Raw genomic sequence first — 21,664 nt, forward strand, 5'->3', positions numbered from 1 at the left:
ATGAAACTTACAGTGGCCTTAGATAGATCAGAGACTAGATTTGCTAAATTAGAAGCATTTTGTTCAGAGTTCTCTGTCTGTTGCTGAGTTAATGATGGAAAAGGCTTGCTATTGCTAAACCTGTTTCTTCCACCATTATTAAAGCCTTGTTGGGGCTTTTGATCCTTCCATGAGAAATTTGGATGATTTCTCCATGTTGAGTTATAGGTGTTTCCATAAGGTTCACCTAAGTAATTTACCTCTGCTATTGCAGGATTCTTAGGATCATAGGCTTCTTCTTCAGAAGATGCCTCTTGAGTACTGTTGGATGCAGCTTGCATTCCATGCAGACTCTGAGAAATCATATTGACTTGCTGGGTCAATATTTTATTCTGAGCCAATATGGCATTCAGAGTATCAACTTCAAGAACTCCCTTCTTCATAGGCGTCCCATTATTCACAGGATTCCTTTCAGAAGTGTACATGAACTGGTTATTAGCAACCATGTCAATGAGTTCTTGAGCTTCTGCAGGCGTTTTCTTTAGGTGAATGGATCCACCTGCAGAAGTGTCCAGTGACATCTTTGATAGCTCAGATAAACCATCATAGAATATATCCAGGATGGTCCATTCTAAAAGCATGTCAGAAGGACACTTTTTGGTCAACTGTTTGTATCTTTCCCAAGCTTCATAGAGGGATTCACCTTCTTTCTGTCTGAAGGTTTGAACATCCGCTCTAAGCTTGCTCAGCTTTTGAGGAGGAAAGTACTTGGCTAAGAAAGCCGTGACCAGCTTATCCCAAGAGTTCAGGCTATCTTTGGGTTGAGAATCCAACCATAATCTAGCTCTGTCTCTTACAGCAAAAGGGAAAAGCATGAGCCTGTAGACTTCAGGATCTATTCCATTAGTCTTTACAGTATCACATATCTGCAAGAATTCAGTTAAGAACTGAAAAGGATCTTCAGATGGAAGTCCATGAAACTTGCAGTTCTGCTGCATCAGAGAAACTAATTGAGGTTTCAGCTCAAAGTTGTTTGCTCCAATGGCAGGAATGGAGATGCTTCTTCCATGTAAATTGGAATTAGGTGCAGTAAAGTCACCAAGCATCCTCCTTTCATTATTATTATTTTCGGCTGCCATCTCCTCTGCCTGTTCGAAAATTTCTGAAAGGTTATCTCTGGATTGTTGTATTTTAGCTTCTCTTAATTTTCTCTTCAGAGTCCTTTCAGGTTCTGGATCTGCTTCCACAAGAATGTTCTTATCCTTGCTCCTGCTCATATGACAAGGAAGAATGGCCAGAAAAATGATAATAATAATAGAGATCCTTTATACCACAGTATAGGGATCCCTTTGTAAGTAGAAGAAGAGGGGGAGATAAAGGATGTGATGTAAAGGAAGAAACACAACTGTGAGGATTGGAATGTGAGATGAGATGTTAGGACATGAATGAATAAATAGAATGAGATGGGGGAGGAATAATTTTCGAAAATTATTTTCAAAAAGAGTTAGTGATTTTTGAAAATTGTTTTTTTGAAAATTGTTAGTATTTTTTTTCGAAATTTTTTTTTTTTCGAAAATTAGAATTTAAAATTTAAAATAATAGTTAATTAAAAAGAAATTTTGAAAAAGGGGGGAGATATTTTCGAAAATTGAGAGAGAGAGAGTTAGTTAGGTAGTTTTGAAAAAGTTAAGAAACAAACAAAGTTAGTTAGTTAGTTGAAACAAATTTTTGAAAAGATAAGAAGTTGGGAAGTTAGAAAAGATATTTTGGAAAGATATTTTTGAAAAAGATAAGATAAGAAGATATTTTTGAAAAGATATGATTGAAATTAGTTTTGAAAAAGATTTGATTTTTAAAATCACAATTAATGACTTGATTCATAAGAAATCACAAGATATGATTCTAGAACTTAAAGTTTGAATCTTTCTTAACAAGCAAGTAACAAACTTCAAATTTTTGAACCAAAACATTAATTGTTTAAGTTATTTTCGAAAATTATGATTTAAAATGAGAAAAAGATTTTTGAAAAATATTTTTGGAATTTTCGAAAATAACTAAGAATTTTGAAAAAGATTTGATTTTTGAAAAAGATTTTGAAAAAGATAAGATTTTCAAATTTGAAAATTTGATTTGACTCATAAGAAACAACTTGATTTTAAAAATTTTTGAAAAAGTCAACTCAATTTTCGAAATTGATGAGAGAAAAAGGGAAAGATATTTTTTTATTTTTGAAATTTTTATGAAAAACATGAAAATTATGCAATGCATGAAATTTTTAGATCAAAACAATGAATGCATGCATGAATGATATGAATGTCAAGATGAACACCAAGAACACTATGAATGTCAAGATGAACATCAAGAACATAATTTTGAAAAATTTTTAATGCAAAGAAAACATGCAAGACACCAAACTTAGAATTCTTTAATGCTTACGCACTAAGAATTCAAGAATGCATATGATAAACATGAAAAGACACAAAACAAAAAATCATCAAGATCAAACAAGAAGACTTACCAAGAACAACTTGAAGATCATGAAGAACACTATGAATGCATGATATTTTCGAAAAATGCTAGATGCATATGCAAGTGACACCAAACTTATGATATGACTCAAGACTCAAACAAGAAACAGAAAATTATTTTTTATTTTTATGTTTTTCTAAATTTTTTGGATTTTTATTTTATATTTTTCGAAAATTAAAAGGAAAAATAAGGATTCCAAAATTTTTAATATGAATTCCAGGAATCTTATGCTCTAAAGCTCCAATCAAAGGGTCAGGCATGGCTTAATAGCCAGCCAAGCTTTAGTATGTAACTCAGACATGACACGCCTGACATTCCTTACATTTAACAGCCAATTGGCTAAGAAAGATAAAGAAGCTCTTCTCTTGGGTATAAGGATTGAGACATGGCTTTACAGCCAGCCAGGCTTCAATCATGCTTCATGAAACACTAGAATTCATTCTTAAAAATTCTGAAGCCATAGAATAATTTATTTTTGAAAACATTTTTTTTTATTTTTTTTTTTTCGAAAACAAGTGAGAAAATTTTGAAATATTTTTGAAAGATTTTTGAAAATAAAATAAAAAGAAAAGTACCTGATCTGAGCAACAAGATGAACCGTCAGTTGTCCAAACTCAAACAATCCCCGGCAACGGCGCCAAAAACTTGGTGGACGAAATTGTGTTCCCATTAATGTAGTACTCTTTGTTATTGTATGGAATCATTATTATGGCTCTTTACTATGTGTGGACACAACTCCGTTCAACTAACCAGCAAGTGTACTGGGTCGTCCAAGTAATAAACCTTACGCGAGTAAGGGTCGATCCCACAGAGATTGTTGGCTTGAGCAAGCTATGGTCACCTTGTAAATCTCAGTCAGGCGGATTTAAACATGATACTTTATTAGATTAAAATAAACAATAAAAGGGATACAGATACTTATGTAGATTCATTGGCAGGGATTTCAGATAAGCGAATGGAGATGCTTTTCGTTCCTCTGAACCTCTGCTTTCCTGCTATCTTCATCCAATCAGTCTTACTCCTTTCCATGGCTGGCTGTATGCAAGGGCATCACCGTTGTCAGTGGCTACATCCCCTCCTCTCAGTGAATCATATGCTCACGCACCCTGTCACGGCACGGCTATTCATCTGTCGGTTCTCGATCATGCTGGAATAGGATTCACCCTCCTTTTGCGTCTGTCACTAACGCCCAACACTCGCGAGTTTGAAGCTCGTCACAGTCATTCAATCATTGAATCCTACTCAGAATACCACAGACAAGGTTTAGACCTTCCGGATTCTCTTGAATGCCGCCATCATTCTAGCTTACGCCACGAAGATTCTGGTTAGGAGATCTAAGAGATACTCATTCTAGCTTAATTCATGTAGAACAGAAGTGTTTGTCAGGCACACGTTCATAAGGAAGAAGAATGATGAGCGTCACACATAATCATCACCTTCATCACGTTCTTGGGTGCGAATGGATATCTTAGAAGAGAAATAAGAAGAATTGAATAGAAAACAGAAGTACTTTGCATTAATCTTTGAGGAACAGCAGAGCTCCACACCTTAATCTATGGAGTGTAGAAACTCTACCGTTGAAAATACATAAGTGAAGGTCCAGGCATGGCCGAGATGGCCAGCCCCCTAAAACGTGATCAAAGGATCATAAGGTAATCCAAAGATGTCAAATACAATAGTAAGAGGTCCTATTTATAATAAACTAGCTACTAGGGTTTACATGAGTAAGTATTTGATGTATAAATCCACTTCCGGGGCCCACTTGGTGTGTGTTTGGGCTGAGCTTAAGTGTTGCACGTGCAGAGGCCATTTGTGGAGTTGAACGCCAGTTTTTGTGCCAGTTTGGGCGTTCAACTCTGGTTTTGGATCCTTTTCTGGCGCTGGACGCCAGATTTGGGTAGAAAGCTGGTGTTGAACGCCAGTTTACGTCGTCAATTCTTGGCCAAAGTATAGACTATTATATATTGCTGGAAAGCCCTGGATGTCTACTTTCCAACTCAATTGGAAGCGCGCCATTTCAAGTTCTGTAGCTCCAGAAAATCCACTTTGAGTGCAGGGAGGTCAGAATCCAACAGCATCAGCAGTCCTTTTTCAACCTCTGAATCTGATTTCTGCTCAAGTCCCTCAATTTCAGCCAGAAAATACCTGAAATCACAGAAAAACACACAAACTCATAGTAAAGTCCAGAAATGTGAATTTAACACAAAATCTATTAAAAACATCCCTAAAAGTAACTAGATCCTACTAAAAACATACTAAAAACAATGTCAAAAAGCGTATAAATTATCCGCTCATCATATTTACTGTCCGTTCCAGGATTCTCTTTAATTCTCTGTTAGAGACTTCAGCCTGCCCATTGGTTTGTGGATGATATGGAGTGGCCACCTTGTGGCGAATTCCATACCGAACCATGGCAGAGTAAAGTTGTTTATTGCAGAAGTGAGTGCCCCCATCACTGATTAGTACTCTAGGGACACCAAACCTGCTAAAAATATGTTTCTAGAGGAACTTCAGCACTGTTTTAGTATCATTGGTGGGTGTGGTGACGATTGGATTTTTGACGGTTTAGAATTCACAAATGAGTTCTCGTTGCAAGTATAGTTTCTAAACCAATCACTAATCCTTTCATACAAAAAGTTGTTTGTCACTAGTACAAACCCCTAAAATTTATAAACTGAAGTATTCAAACCTCGGGTCGTTCTCCCTAGGAATTACAATAAAGTGTCTTGTTATTGGTTATGGATTGTATTTTGGGGTTTTGGGATAAGAGACATGAAATGTAAATGACAATGAAAATAAACTAACAACTAAAAAGGTCTTGGCAAGGGTTGGTGGTCAAGGATCTCTATCCTAATCACTAACCACAATATGAGAATTGGCAAGGATTAATCTCATTAAATCATCCTCTAACTAGTAGTAAAGGAAAGTCAAATGAGCTATATCAATCCTAGTCCATAAGTCCTAACTCTCCACTAATTCAATTAGTGAGAACTAGAGTTAATGGATCCCAATCATCAATTACTTGGACATTAATAACTCAAGAGTTCCTAAGTTACCTTTCCAAGCCAAGAACATAAAACTCTACTCTAAAATCCAACCAAGCATTTCATCAAATACTTGGAAGGCATAAAAGGAAAACATAGTAAATCAATCACAAGAATTAATTCTAACTACAATCAAATGTAAAGAATTAACAACAATTAAAGGAAACAAGATCTAAATGAATTACCTCTTATTGAATTGAAAGAAAATGGAATGAACAATAGTAGGTCTACAACAAAACATAAGAACAACATAAAGGAAATTGCAATGTAACAACAAAGAATTGAAAGGTAAAAGTAGAAGAAAGCAAAGATTAAAACCTAGATCTAAGATTATTGAACTAAACCTAATCCTAATTCTAGAGAGAAGTGAGAGCTTCTCTCTCTAGAAACTAACTACAAAGCTAAACTAAACTAATTGGTAACTAACCTATGTTTCCCTCTTCACTCCTTGGGTTAAATAGCATCAGAAATGAGTTGGATTGGGCCCACAAGGCTTTTGAATTCGTTGGCCACGTTTTGCTTTAAGTGAACTAGGTGGCAGCAACGGCGCGTGCGCGTACTTTGCACGTGCGCGCCACCATACGTGTAGCAACTATGGCAAATCTTATATTGTTTCGAAGCCCCGGATGTTAGCTTTCCAACCCAACTGGAACCGCATCATTTGGACCTCTGTAGCTCAAGTTATGGTCAATTAAGTGCGAAGAGGTCGGCTTGACAGCTTTCCGGTTCTTCCATTTCTTCATGAGTTCTCCAACTTTTCATGCTTTCTTTCTTCATTCCCTTGATCCAATCTTTGCCTCCTAAACCTTAAATCACTTAACAAACATATCAAGGCATCTAATAGAATCAAGGTGAATTAAATTTAGCTATTTTGAGTCCTAAAAAGCATGTTTTCACATTCAAGCACAATTGAAGGAGAATATACAAAACCATGCTATTTCTTGAATAAATATGGGTAAAAGGGTGATAAAATCCCCAAAAATCAATACAAGATAAACCCTACAAATGGGGTTTGTCAACCTCCCCACACTTAAACCAAGCATGTCCTCATGCTTAAACCAAGAATGAAGTAAGGGTATGGCATTTATTCAATGGAAACTAACTAAATGCAATCTACCTATATGCAACTATCTAAATGAATGCAAGTGCTTGGTCAAAATAAATCAATTCCCAAGAAACATATATGCACAAGGGCTAAGGACTAGCAAGTCTAATCCACAATTGAATTGGGTTATTAGATATTTTTACAAACTTGCATGAAGAATGATGATCATAGGTGAAAACATGTAATTGAGCATCAAACCCTCACCGGATGTGTTTGCACTCTATTCGCTCAAGTGTTTAGGGTTGATTCACTCAATTCTCCTCTATTTCATGCTTTCCAAGATTTGTTTTTCTTCTAACAATCAACATTTATTTCATGCATGCATACAAGTATCATGAGGTCTTTTCATTGGTTGTAATGGGGCTAGGGTCAAGGTAGGATGCATATTTGGTCAAGTGAGCTTGAAATTTGAATCTTTGATAAGCTTAAACTTCCCACCTAACCTATGACATCCTATACAATTAAGTTCTAATCTAGCTACCCATTCTTCACTTTTTCACATACTCATGCATTTTCTTTTTCATTTCACAACACTTATGCATTGATTTTATTGGACCTTGCCTTGGGGCATTTTGTCCCCTTTTTATTATTTTTTTTCTTCTTTTTTTTTTCTATTTTTTTCTTTTCCATATCATTTTTTTTCTTTTTCTTTTGTTTTTCTCATTTTTTTCTTTCTATATACAAGAGCATCAATGCATAAGGTTTTACATTTGATCAATACATGAGTATATACCCAATTCCCAATATTTTTTTTAATAACAACACAAAATACCCTTTTATTCACCCAATGTCCCAAGGTTCCCACACTTGAATGATACTCACACACACTAGCCTAAGCTAATCAAAGATCCAAATTAAGGGACAATTATTGTTTTTCGCTTTAAGGCTTGTAATGTGCTAAAATAAGAATAAGTGGGTTAAGCGTAGGCTCAAATTTGGCTAACAAAGGAAGATAAAAGGTAAGGCTATTTGGGTAAGTGAGCTAATAAAATGATGGCCTCAATCATATAAATGCATGAATACACAAAATAATGGACATAAAGAATCAAACAAATCAAAGATTACAATCATAGAAAGAGAATAATGCACACAAGAAGGAAAAATAAGTGGTTGTAAGATGTAACCACACCGTTAGGCTCAAATCTCACAAGCTTGTGTTCTTAGCTCAAAACATGTTTCACAATATATATAATTCAAGCAAGTTCTATGAAAAGTTTTCACTCAAATCAATTGACATGCCCTATAGATAGAAATCTTGAAAAATTTCATTATTTTGACTAAGCTTATTGTGTATGCATATGCAAAAATAAGAAAATGCAACAAAAATCCAAAAAACCTAAAATGAAATGCAAAAGTGTTGGGATTAGAAATTTGTCACCCAAAATCGCCGACCGGTCGGACGACCTCCCCACACTTAAAAGTTTGCACCGTCCTCGGTGCACTCAAAGATGAGCAAGGGGGTACGGCGACTCTCCGGATTGCTATGTGTTCTTTCTTCCGCTTCCATGGTTGCTTGTGGTGCATTCGTTATGAAAAACAAAAATACAACACCATAAGATGAGAAGATATAAAAGCAAGGAAGCATACATTGTTGGAATGAGGTAAATCACTAGAATGAGGTGAGTGAATTAGTGTGACATTAAGAAATATTAGGTGTGTGAATTCTAAATTGCGCGGTTTAGAATACACATTAGCATAAAAGCTATGTCACAAAAGAAGCATGCACTTCACTTATCCTAGTGTGCTTGAGATGCTTTAAGTGAACTTGTAAGGTAAAACAAGCATTAGAGAAGCATGAAAGCATTCAAGTCAAACATATGGATGGATATAATCATGATATACAATGCATTAAGGTAAATGCACAACATCATCCATCAATAGGTTGCCTAATCGAGGGAAAAGGATCCAAATCACATGGTGGCTAGCTACAACATGCAATTCAAAAGAGTTATAAGCTCGAAGACAATTCTCATCACTTGGTATTTTTCAAAAGGTAAGCATGAAGAACTCAAAACCAAGTAACAAAATATAACCTCAATCATAGAATCCAACAAAGATTATCTAAAAACATTCATGCTAAAATAGCATTTAGGCAATAAGGGATATAGCAATGTATAGTAAACAAAGTCAATACTCCAACACGTATAATGAAAAGAGAGAAAATAAAATGAAAGCTAAACGAAAACTAACTAATTAACTAACCAACTAACTAATTAACTAACTAAAATAAATGGTTATTCATGGTGTTTGGAAGTGTTGGATGAGGGGTAGGAGAAGGGAAGAAGAAAGGAGAAGGAAAGAAATGGAAAGAGGAAAAGAAAAGAAGTGGATGGAGGAAAGGACATCCACGCGTACGCACGCATGGCGCGCGCGCGTCGTTGGCTTATTTCGAGAGTGGCGCGTACGCGTCATGTGCGCGTGTGCGCGAGTTGGTTTGTGCGAAAAGCACAACGTTGGCGCGGCGCAGGCACAACTCTCTGGAAAATGTATGGAGGTTGGAACTTCTCAATGCACGCGTACGCACGCATGGCGCGCGCGCGTGGATGGTCGGAAATGCTGTAAGTGCGCGTACGCGCCATGTACGCGTACGCGTGGATGGTGCTCTGTTTTTTCAAAAAAAAAAATTTTTTTTTCTATGTTTTTGCACCAATCCAAGCATTCCAAACCTCCAAACAGCTACCAAAACACCATAAAACCTTATTTAACATACTTAAACTACCAAACATACTCGACTAACTAAACAAAACATGAAATTAAGCTAATTCTACCAATATATACAAAAGAGAAAAGGAAAGGATTTTACCATGGTGGGTTGTCTCCCACCTAGCACTTTTGTTTATTGTCCTTAAGTTGGACTTATGGGGAGCTCCTCATCAAGGTGGCTTGTGCTTGTATTCATCTTGGAACTCCCACCAATGCTTGGTTCTCCATTGTGCCCCAAGATTCTTCATGGATTGAGCCAAGTCTTGATGGAGTTCTTCACAAGCTTGGGGCTCCCAAAGTTGATCCTCTTCTTGTAATCCGGGATCCCACACTTTGTTTTCACACCCGTCTTGAGGTTGGTCATCATTATTAGTCCAACCGGGTGGTGAGTAAGGTGAATTCTCTATATAGTGGCCAACAATCCTCCTAGACCCATCTATTTGAGCACTATTCCCACCTTTGTATTCAACTCTTGAAGTGTCAACCAAAATGAGCCTTGATTTACAACGCCAACCATGAAACATCTTTCGCTTACGCTTCATCCCACAAAGCATCCTAAGTTGACCATCCGTTTCGAGCAAGCCATACTCAAGTGGGATAATGAAGCTAATAGAAATGAATTTTACCCACTTAAGTGAAGGGTTAGATGACAACCTAGGCAAAGATGCTCCCAAAGATCTTGACAAAGCGTATTCCACTCCCATCCTTCTATTTCTAAGGACTTCCACCTCTTCACAAGATCTCTCTAATTCAATCCTTTGTTCATTAATACTATCTAAGCCTTTTCCCTTAATCAAACTATAATTGGGAGGGTGAAAGAAGTTTACCTCTGCAACATTTTCAAATGCACCGGGAAAAGGTTCTTCAAGTTCAAAGGATTCTCCACCACTAGGACTTGATGCTTGCTCTTCATTGCCATGGGAACTCAATTCTTGCTCTATCCCATCCAAGTCTTCATATGGAATATGCCTTGGAAGGTGTGTACTTTCCTCCCTAGCATCAATTTCAAACATCTTGGAGGGGTTTTCTTCAACTCTATGTTCCTATGGAGGCTCCGCATCTCCTAAGTCTTCTACCACTTCTTCCTTGTCTTCAACAATTAAAGCTTCCTCCAATTGTTCCAATACAAAGCAACTTCCTTCATTTCCCACCGGAGTTTCCAATCTCTCCTTCATGCTATGTTCTTCATTTGATTCTCCACATGTAGCCATGGGAGTTCCTTGAGTGTTCAAGCATTGGGAGGCTAATTGATTTGTTACCGTATCCAAGGTGGCCATGAAATTTTGCACATCCCTTTTCATCTCTTCTTGCCCTTGAACAAGAACACCAAGGATGTTATCCATTAGAGATTGGGGTGGGTGGAAGGGTTCATTAAATTGGGGGGAAGGTTCATAGTAGGAAGGTGGTTCTTCTTGGTAGAGTTGTGGTGGTTCTATGTTTTCCATTCTTTCCACTTGTTGCACAACACACTCCATGGTTGCTTGAAATTGATCCAATGCTTCCTTGAGATGATTCCTTGACTCTTGTTCCTCTTGGATAGTATGATTAGGATCATGTGGCTCTTGGATCAATGGATATGAGTATTCTTCCATGGGAGGTTGTGGTGGAAAGTAGTATTCATCTTGTGGTTAAAAATTTTCATATATTGGAGGTGGTTCATCTTGGTAATAATGTGGAGGAGGTGGCTCTTGAAAATATTGATGTTGAAATGGTGGTGGTTCCATGTATGGTTCATATGGCTCATAAGGTGGTTGGTATGGTGGATAAGAATTAGGGTCATATGGAGGTATTTGGTGAAAATAGGCTTGTGAGTGTGGTTGAGGTTCATGTTGAGGATATGACTCATAGGCATATGGTGGTGGTTCTTGAAAGTCACAAGGAGATTCACCATAGCCATTGGGTTAGTATGCATCATAGAATGGCTCTTCTTCATAGTGCATTGGTGGAGGTTGTTGCCATGAAGATTGATCATATGTATATGGCTCCACCCACCTTTGGTCATCCCATCCTTGATGCACATCTTCATTGAAGTTCCCATTTCCTACAACATAGTTGTAATCACACTCATAGCCAAAGTGAGAATTCATAGTAAAAGTAAAAAATAAGAAACAAAAGCTAACAAGAAATAATGAAACAAAGTCCTAGAACAAGCAAAACTAACAAGCAATCCAAAAATCAAGCTATTCACAATATTCACATATATACAATAACCAATAACATAACACCATTGCAACTCCCCGGCAACGGCGCCATTTTGACGATTGGATTTTTGACGGTTTAGAATTCACAAATGAGTTCTCGTTGCAAGTATAGTTTCTAAACCAATCACTAATCCTTTCATACAAAAAGTTGTTTGTCACTAGTACAAACCCGTAAAATTTATAAACCGAAGTATTCAAACCTTGGGTCGTTCTCCCTAGGAATTACAATAAAGTGTCTTGTTATTGGTTATGGATTGTATTTTGGGGTTTTGGGATAAGAGACATGAAATGTAAATGACAATGAAAATAAACTAACAACTAAAAAGGTCTTGGCAAGGGTTGGTGGTCAAGGATCTCTATCCTAATCACTAACCACAATATGAGAATTGGCAAGGATTAATCTCATTAAATCATCCTCTAACTAGTAGTAAAGGAAAGTCAAATGAGCTATATCAATCCTAGTCCATAAGTCCTAACTCTCCACTAATTCAATTAGTGAGAACTAGAGTTAATGGATCCCAATCATCAATTACTTGGACATTAATAACTCAAGAGTTCCTAAGTTACCTTTCCAAGCCAAGAACATAAAACTCTACTCTAAAATCCAACCAAGCATTTCATCAAACACTTGGAAGGCACAAAAGGAAAACATAGTAAATCAATCACAAGAATTAATTCTAACTACAATCAAATGTAAAGAATTAACAACAATTAAAGGAAACAAGATCTAAATGAATTACCTCTTATTGAATTGAAAGAAAATGGAATGAACAATAGTAGGTCTACAACAAAACATAAGAACAACATAAAGGAAATTGCAATGTAACAACAAAGAATTGAAAGGTAAAAGTAGAAGAAAGGAAAGATTAAAACCTAGATCTAAGATTATTGAACTAAACCTAATCCTAATTCTAGAGAGAAGTGAGAGCTTCTCTCTCTAGAAACTAACTACAAAGCTAAACTAAACTAATTGGTAACTAACCTATGTTTCCCTCTTCACTCCTTGGGTTAAATAGCATCAGAAATGAGTTGGATTGGGCCCACAAGGCTTTTGAATTCGTTGGCCACGTTTTGCTTTAAGTGAACTAGGTGGCAGCAACGGCGCGTGCGCGTACTTTGCGCGTGCGCGCCACCATACGTATAGCAACTATGGCAAATCTTATATCGTTTCGAAGCCCCGGATGTTAGCTTTCCAACCCAACTAGAACCGCATCATTTGGACCTCTGTAGCTCAAGTTATGGTCGATTAAGTGCGAAGAGGTCGGCTTGACAGCTTTCCGGTTCTTCCATTTCTTCATGAGTTCTCCAACTTTTCATGCTTTCTTTCTTCATTCCCTTGATCCAATCTTTGCCTCCTAAACCTTAAATCACTTAACAAACATATCAAGGCATCTAATAGAATCAAGGTGAATTAAATTTAGCTATTTTGAGTCCTAAAAATTATGTTTTCACATTCAAGCACAATTGAAGGAGAATATACAAAACCATGCTATTTCTTGAATAAATATGGGTAAAAGGGTGATAAAATCTCCAAAAATCAATACAAGATAAACCCTACAAATGGGGTTTGTCATGTGGCAATAGCCTCAACCCATTTTGATACATAGTCAACTGCCACCAGAATATAAGTGTTTGAGTATGATGGTGGGAAAGGTCCCATGAAGTCAATTCCCCATACGTCAAACAACTCAATTTCCAAGATTCCTTGTTGAGGCATGGCGTAACCATGAGGTAGATTACCAGCTCTTTGGCAACTGTCACAATTACGTACAAACTCTCGGGAATCTTTATAGAGTGTGGGCCAATAGAAGCCACATTGGAGGACCTTGGTGGCTGTTCGCTCACCTCCGAAATGGCCTCCATATTGAGATCCGTGGCAATGCCATAGGATTCTCTGTGCTTCCTCTCTGGGGACACACCTACGGATAATTCCGTCTGCACATCTCTTAAAGAGATAGGGTTCATCCCACAAGTAGTACTTTGCATCAGTGACTAATTTCTTCTTTTGTATTCTATTGTACTCCTTGGGTATGAACCGTGCAGCTTTATAGTTTGCAATATCGGCAAACCATGGTGCTTCCTGAATGGCAAATCGATGCTCATCAGGGAACGTCTCAGAGATCTCAAGAAAGGGGAGGGACGTCCCTTCCACTGGCTCTATCCGGGACAGATGATCAGCCACTTGGTTCTCTGTCCCTTTTCTGTCTCTTATTTCTATATCAAACTCTTGCAGAAGCAATACCCATCTGATGAGCCTGGGTTTTGAATCTTGCTTTGTGAGTAGATATTTAAGAGCAGCATGGTCAGTATACACAATCACTTTTGATCCTACTAAGTATGATCTGAACTTGTCAATGGCGTAAACCACTGCAAGTAGTTCTTTTTCTGTGGTTGTGTAATTTTTCTGGGCATCATTTAGAACGCGACTGGCATAATAAATGACATGCAGAAGCTTGTCATGCCTCTGTCCCAATACTGCACCAATGGCATGATCACTGGCATCACACATTAGCTCAAATGGTAATGTCCAGTCTGGTGCAGAAATGACTGGTGCTGTGACCAGCTTAGCTTTCAGCGTTTCAAACGCCTGCAGGCACTTTGTGTCAAACACAAATGGTGTGTCAGCAGCTAGCAGATTGCTTAGAGGTTTTGCGATTTTTGAAAAATCCTTTATAAACCTCCTATAGAATCCTGCATGCCCCAGAAAGCTTCTGATTGCCTTAACATTGGCAGGTGGTGGTAATTTTTCAATTACCTCTATTTTTGCTTGATCCACCTCTATTCCTTTGTTTGAGATTTTATGCCCAAGAACAATACCTTCAGTCACCATGAAGTGACACTTTTCCCAGTTTAAAACTAGGTTGGTCTCTTGGCATCTTTTCAGAACAAGTTTCAGGTGATCAAGACAGGAGCTGAATGAGTCTCCATACACTGAGAAGTCATCCATGAAGACTTCCAGAAATTTTTCCACCATGTCAGAGAAAATAGAGAGCATGCATCTCTGGAAGGTTGCAGGCGCATTACATAGCCCAAATGGCATCCTTCTATAAGCAAACACTCCGGATGGACATGTGAATGCTGTTTTCTCTTGATCCTGGGGATCTACTGCAATCTGGTTATAGCCTGAGTAGCCATCCAAAAAGCAGTAATAATCATGACCTGCTAGTCTTTCTAGCATCTGGTCTATGAATGGTAAAGGAAAATGATCCTTTCTGGTGGCTGTATTGAGCCTTCTGTAGTCAATACACATGCGCCACCCTGTAACTGTTCTTGTAGGAACCAGTTCATTTTTTTCATTATGAATCACTGTCATGCCTCCCTTTTTTGGGACGACTTGAACAAGGCTCACCCAGGGGCTATCAGAAATAGGATAAATAATCCCAGCCTCCAGTAATTTGGTGACCTCTTTCTGCACCACTTCTTTCATGGCTGGATTTAGCCGCCTCTGTGGTTGCACCACTGGTTTGGCATTATCCTCCAACAAGATTTTGTGCATGCATCTAGCTGGGCTTATGCCCTTAAGGTCACCTATGGACCACCCAAGAGCTGTCTTGTGTGTCCTTAGCACTTGAATAAGTGCTTCCTCTTCCTGTGAATTTAAAGCAGAGCTTATGATTACTGGAAAAGTGTCACCTTCTCCCAGAAATGTATATTTCAAGGATGGTGGTAGTGGCTTGAGCTCGGGTTTAGGAGGTTTTTCCTCTTTCAGAAGAAAGTTCAGAGGCTCTTTCATGTCCTCTGAATCCTCCAAATCAGGCTGAACATCTTTAAAGATGTCTTCCAACTCTGATTCGAGACTCTCAGCCATGTTGATCTCTTCTACCAAAGAGTCAATGAGATCAACTTTCATGCAGTCTGTTGATGTGTCTGGATGCTGCATGGCTTTGACAGCGTTCAACTTGAACTCATCATCATTGACTCTCAGGGTTATTTCCTCCTGTTGGACGTCAATGAGGGATCGTCCAGTTGCTAGGAAGGGTCTTCCTAGAATGAGAGTAGCACTCTTGTGCTCCTCCATTTCCAGCACAACAAAGTCAGTGGGAAAGGCGAATGGCCCAACTCTGACAATCATGTCTTCAATCACGCCTGATGGGTATTTAGTGGAACCATCAGCAAGTTGGAGACATATCCGGGTTGGTTTAACTTCTTCAGTTAAGCCAAGCTTCCTGATAGTGGATGCAGGTATTAGGTTGATGCTTGCCCCAAGATCGCATAAAGTTGTCTTGGTGCAATCACCTTCTAATATGCATGGTATCAGAAAACTCCCAGGGTCTTTAAGCTTTTCAGGAAAGCTTTTCAGAATGACTGCACTGCATTCTTCAGTGAGGAGAACTCTTTCTGTTTCTCTCCACTCCTTTTTATGACTCAAGATCTCTTTCATGAACTTGGCATAAGAAGGTATTTGCTCAAGTGCCTCTGCAAATGGAATCTTTATTTCAAGAGTCCTTAGATAATCTGCAAAGCGAGCAAATTGCTTATCCTGCTCCTCTTTCCGGAGTTTTTGAGGATAAGGTATCTTGGCTTTATATTCCTCAACCTTAGTGGTTAAATAAGCCTTTTTAGAGGGGTTGTTATCAGCACTTGTGTGTGTCTGATCCCTCACTGGCAATTGAGTGCCAGAGTCAGAAGCTGGAGTGACGTTAGACGCCAGCTCACTGTCTGTTCTGGCGCCTGAACACCAGAAATGTACCCATTTTGGGCGTTCAACGCTGGATTCTGCCCCAATTGGGCGTTCAACGCCAGATTCTTGCCCATTTCTGGCGTTGAACGCCAATCCTGCCTTGTTTCTGGCGCTGAACGCCAGTTTTGGGCATGGTCTGGGCGTTCAGCGCCAGCCTTCCACCCATTTTCTGGCGTTTTAGTGCCAGACTTATTTTTCCCTGGGCTCTTACTGTCCTCAGGTGAATCTTTGGTGGGTTGCTCATTTCTTGAATTTTTGATGCCTTGAGGTGGGGTATTTAATATTTTCCCACTTCTTAATTGAACTGCTTGGCATTATTCTGCTATTTGCCTTGATAGCTGCTGCTTTGTTTGCTTAAACTGTTCGTCCATATGTATATTAGCTATCCTTGTCTCCTGTAGCCTGTCCTTGAATTCAGCTAGCTGCTTTGTTAGAAAATCCAATTGCTGATTGAATTCAGCAGCTTGTTTTACAGTACTGAATTCAGCAGTTACTGTTTTAACCTATTCATTCATGGAAGGGTTGCTGCTTAGATACAGATGCTGATTCTTGGCAACTGTATCAATGAGCTCTTGAGCCTCTTCAATTGTCTTTCTCATATGGATAGATCCACCAGCTGAGTAATCTAGAGACATCTGAGCTCCTTTTGCAAGCCCATAGTAGAAGATGTCTAACTGAACCCACTCTGAAAACATTTCAGAGGGGCATTTTCGTAGCATCTCTCTGTATCTCTCCCAGGCATCATAAAGAGATTCATTATCTCCTTGCTTGAAGCCTTGGATGTCCAGCCTTAGCTGTGTCATCCTTTTTGGAGGGAAATATTGATTCAGGAATTTTTCTGTCAGCTGTTTCCATGTCCTTATGCTGGCCTTAGGTTGGTTATTCAACCACCTCTTAGCTTGATTTTTTACAGCAAATGAAAACAGTAATAGTCTGTAGACATCCTGATCTATTTCTTTATCATGTACTGTGTCAGCAATTTGTAAAAACTGTACCAGAAACTCTGTAGGTTCTTCCTGTGGAAGACCGGAATACTGGCAACTTTGCTGCACCATGATAATGAGCTGAGGATTCAACTCAAAGCTACTAACTCCAATGGAGGGTATGCATATGCTACTCCCATATGAAGCAGTAGAGGGGTTAGAATATGACCCCAGAGTCCTCCTGGACTGTTCATTTCCACTTATGTCCATGATGGATATATGGATATAACTTGGACTGATTTATCTTTTTATTTATTTTATTTTATAAGAAGTAAATACTTAAATAAAATAAAATAACTAAAAAGAATTTGAATTTTGAAATTAAAAAATTTTTTTTTTCGTAAACAAAATTAAAAATAATTAGTTAAAAAAAACAGAAATTTTTTTGAAAAAGAGGGAAGATATTTTCGAAAATTAGAGAGAGAGAGAGTTAGTTAGGTAGTTTTGAAAAAGTTAAGAAACAAAAAAAAAGTTAGTTAGTTAGTTGAAACAAATTTTGAAAAGATATTTTTGAATTTAGTGAGGAGAGAGAAAAATAATAAGATAGTACAAGATTTAAAATTTTTAGATCTAATGCTCCTTGTTTTTGAAAATTTTGGAGAGAAAACACCAAGGAACACCAAACTTAAAAATTTTAAGATCAAGACACAAGGAAAACTCAAGAACACTTTGAAGACTCACAAGAACACAAGAACATGAAGAAGGAACACCAAACTTAAAATTTTTAGAAAACCACCAAATTTTTCGAAAACCAAAGGGAATTCAACAAGAAAACACCAAACTTAAAGTTTGGCACACAATTTAATAGAGAAAATATTATTTATGAAAAAGAAGTTTTTGAAAAGAGTATAAAAGATTCTAACCCAATTACCAAGAACACAGATTAACGCTCTAGCCAAATGAGTTATGGAATTTTCGAAAATTTTAAGAAAGATTATTTTTGAAAACACCAAACTTAAAGTTTGGCACAGGATTTAATAGAAAAATTATTTTTGAAAAAGGTTTTTTTTTTTTAAAAAAAATTATGATAGCCAATTACCATGAACATAAACACCACGTTCTAATTAACTGAGCTATAAATTTAAAGTGTTTTAACTAGGGATAAATAATAAAAGACTCTAAACCAAAAAGAAAGATTTTTTTCCTAATCTAAGCAACAAAATAATCCGTCAGTTGTTCAAACACGAACAATCCCCGGCAACGGCGCCAAAAACTTGGTGCACGAATTGTGAATCACACTTTTCACAACGCGTACCACTAACCAGCAAGTGCACTGGGTCGTCCAAGTAATACCTTACGTGAGTAAGGGTCGAATCCCACGGAGATTGTTGGTTTGAAGCAATCTATGGTTATCTTGTAAATCTTAGTCAGGAAGTCAATTATGTTTATCAGTTGAATTGCGAATAACCAAGAGAGCATAAATTAAAGGTTACTTGTTGTGCAGTAATGGAGAATATGTTGGAGTTTTGGAGATGCTTTATCTTCTGAATCTCTGCTTTCCTCTGTCTTCTGATTCACGCACGCACGTCCTCCTATGGCAAGCTGTGTGTTGGTGGATCACCGTTGTCAATGGCTACCTTCCATCCTTCCAGTGAAAACTACGCTCATGCGCTCTGTCACAGCACGGCTAATCACCGGTTGGTTCTCGATCCGGTTGGAATAGGATTTACTATCCTTTTGCGTCTGTCACTAACGCCCAGCCTTCAGGAGTTTGAAGCTCGTCACAGTCATTCAATCCTTGAATCCTACTCGGAATACCACAGACAAGGTTTAGACTTTCCGGATTCTCATGAATGCCGCCATCAGTTCTAGCTTATACCACGGAGATTCTGATTAAGGAATCTAAGAGATCCTCATTCAATCGTATATAGAACGGAGGTGGTTGTCAGGCACACGTTCATGATTTGAGGAAGGTGATGAGTGTCACAGATCATCACCTCCATCACAGTTAAGCGCGAATGAACATCTTAGATAGGAACAAGCATGTTTGAATGGAAAACAGAAATACTTGCATTAATTCATCGAGACACAGCAGAGCTCCTCACCCCCAACAATGGGGTTTAGAGACTCATGCCGTTAGAGAATACAAAGTTTAGATCTGAAATGTCATGAGATACAAAATAAGTCTCTAAAAGTTGTTTAAATACTAAACTAGTAGCCTAGGTTTACAAAAATTGGATAAACTATGATGGATGATGCAGAGATCCACTTCTGGGGCCCACTTGGTGTGTGCTGGGGCCCACTTGGTGTGTGTTGGGGCTGAGACTTAAGCAATTCATGTGCAGAGGCCATTTGTGGAGTTGAACGCCAGTTTTTATGCCAGTTTGGGCGTTCAACTCCAGCTTTTGATCCTTTTCTGGCGCTGGACGCCAGAATTGGGCAGAGAACTGGCGTTGAACGCCAGTTTACGTCGTCTATTCTTATGCAAAGTATGGACTATTATATATTGCTGAAAAGCCCTGGATGTCTACTTTCCAACGCAATTGGAAGCACGCCATTTCGAGTTCTGTAGCTCCAGAAAATCCACTTTGAGTGCAGGAAGGTCAGAATCCAACAGCATCAGCAGTCCTTTTTCAGCCTGAATCAGATTTTTGCTCAGCTCCTTCAATTTCAGCCAGAAAAATACCTGAAATTATAGAAAAACATACAACTCATAGTAAAGTCCAGAAATATGAATTTTTCCTAAAAACTAATAGAAATAGACTAAAAACTAACTAAAACATACTTAAAACTATATGAAATTATCCCCAAAAAGCGTATAAAATATCCGCTCATCATTGATGCTGAGTTTTTGAACAAAATATGCTCAATTTGATTTCTGGTTGTTTTTGTCTCTCAGGTCAACACGAGATAAATTAGGTAGATGATGACTCCCTCTAGGTTCCATGAAGATCTGAAAAATGTGTTAATGATTTTAATTAATCTGGAACTGAACCAAATCCTTGGTGGTCCAATGTGTTTCCTTAAAACCACCACAGAGCCCAAGAGAAAGATATTCTGTTTTATGAAGTAGGTCTCATTACTTGTTTTGATCACTAACTTTAAAACAGAGTTTTTGCTTTTATTTATTTTTCACTCATGTCAAATCAGTTTCAGTTTTTAATCTTTATTTGACTTGTCATTTCAAAACTGCCTGAATTAGTTTTAAAATTCAAAATTTTTTGAATCACATTTTCATTAATTCTCTTTTGGTTTTCAAAGGTTTTCTGAGCATTTAAAGCTATTTTTTTTAAGTGTTAACCTCTCATCTTCCCCCCTACTCTACCACTCCTACTTTCTCTTCCGTTTATATTCCTTTAAGATGAGAAAGAAGGTTGCCACTTGAAGAGGCGCTGGCTACGTCCTCCTTGCAACCCTCCACAAAAACCACAAGCCTACACTCATATTCATATACATTCACACTCCTCCTCATGTCACTCCTCTCAACCACCCAAACCAAAGGCCAGAACCAAGACCACCAATCTAAGATCATCTTCGGCTCCTAAGGAGGAAGGCACGTCACGGGCCAAAGTGGCGAAAGAAAAGAGACCTATGACAAATGAGGAACCATCATCTTCTCCTCCTCCTCGATAAACCTCTCATCCACAAGGACGCTCCGCCGCCTCTTCTCGTCTTCAAAAGGTAATAAAAGACCCTTCTTTAACTCTATGAAGGAACCCATTTACCCTAATCCAGTTGCCTTCAAATCTCATGTTGATAAATGCCCTCACTCTCACTATGATCATCTATGGTTTTCTTCTAGCATGAATTTTGAGTTTCACAGAGACATTGTTTCCAAACGACCCCTGTGCTCCACTTAATAAAAGGGTCTGAAAGTCTGATGAAATTAGTAGTTAGGGCCGCATTGTCATTTTTCGATCAATAAAAGATAGGTTGTTATTTTAAGCAATAATTAGGGGGCCGAGGTGGGATTTTACTCTATATTCGTATTACTATTATATGCATCGTTTTAAAAATCAAACCAGACTAGCCAGTTCAATCGGATTAATAAAAAATCGGTTATTTAGACAGTTCGGTTGATGCTAAGAATCGTCTGGCAAAAAATTGGCCTGAGAACCGGCTGAATCTATCATTAACCGATGAATTGCGAGAACCAGTCAATTTTTTTAAGGGCTTTCCAGTTTGGTGGATACCCCTCAAACGACGTCGTTTTGCTTTAAAAAAAAAAAGAAATCAGAATTCAGATACACGGTACACTCCATCATCTCTCTCTCTCTCTCTCTCTCTCTCTCTCTCTCTCTCTCTCTCTCTCTCTCTCTCTCTCACATCAAATCCAACCCTAAACCTACTTGGAACCCAGCCACCATCCCTCGTTCCCTCTTAAAGTATCGCTGAAGAAGAATCTTCTTCGGTAGAGAGTGCCATCACCATCGGAAGGATAGACTGTGGGTACCGTTGTTGCCTATAGAAGGTTTGCTTAGCCCTCTTCTCATCATTCT

The 21,664-nt window shown here is 38.2% G+C and overlaps 1 non-coding gene and 1 pseudogene across 1 annotated transcript; one reads left to right on the forward strand and one right to left on the reverse strand.

Moving 5' to 3' along the window:
• The first annotated feature begins 614 nt into the window (after positions 1 to 614).
• On the forward strand, positions 615 to 722 carry LOC148565178 (small nucleolar RNA R71). Its single transcript, XR_015884855.1, has one exon. It is a non-coding gene; the product is annotated as a small nucleolar RNA R71 (small nucleolar RNA).
• Positions 723 to 9,530: 8,808 nt separating this feature from the next.
• On the reverse strand, positions 9,531 to 11,447 carry LOC148565179 (uncharacterized; annotated as a pseudogene).
• Between the last annotated feature and the right edge of the window lie 10,217 nt (positions 11,448 to 21,664).

The sequence above is a fragment of the Arachis ipaensis genome, chromosome B5 (assembly GCF_059453495.1).
Source record: "Arachis ipaensis isolate K30076 ecotype BB chromosome B5, ASM5945349v1, whole genome shotgun sequence".
NCBI lineage: Eukaryota > Viridiplantae > Streptophyta > Magnoliopsida > Fabales > Fabaceae > Arachis > Arachis ipaensis.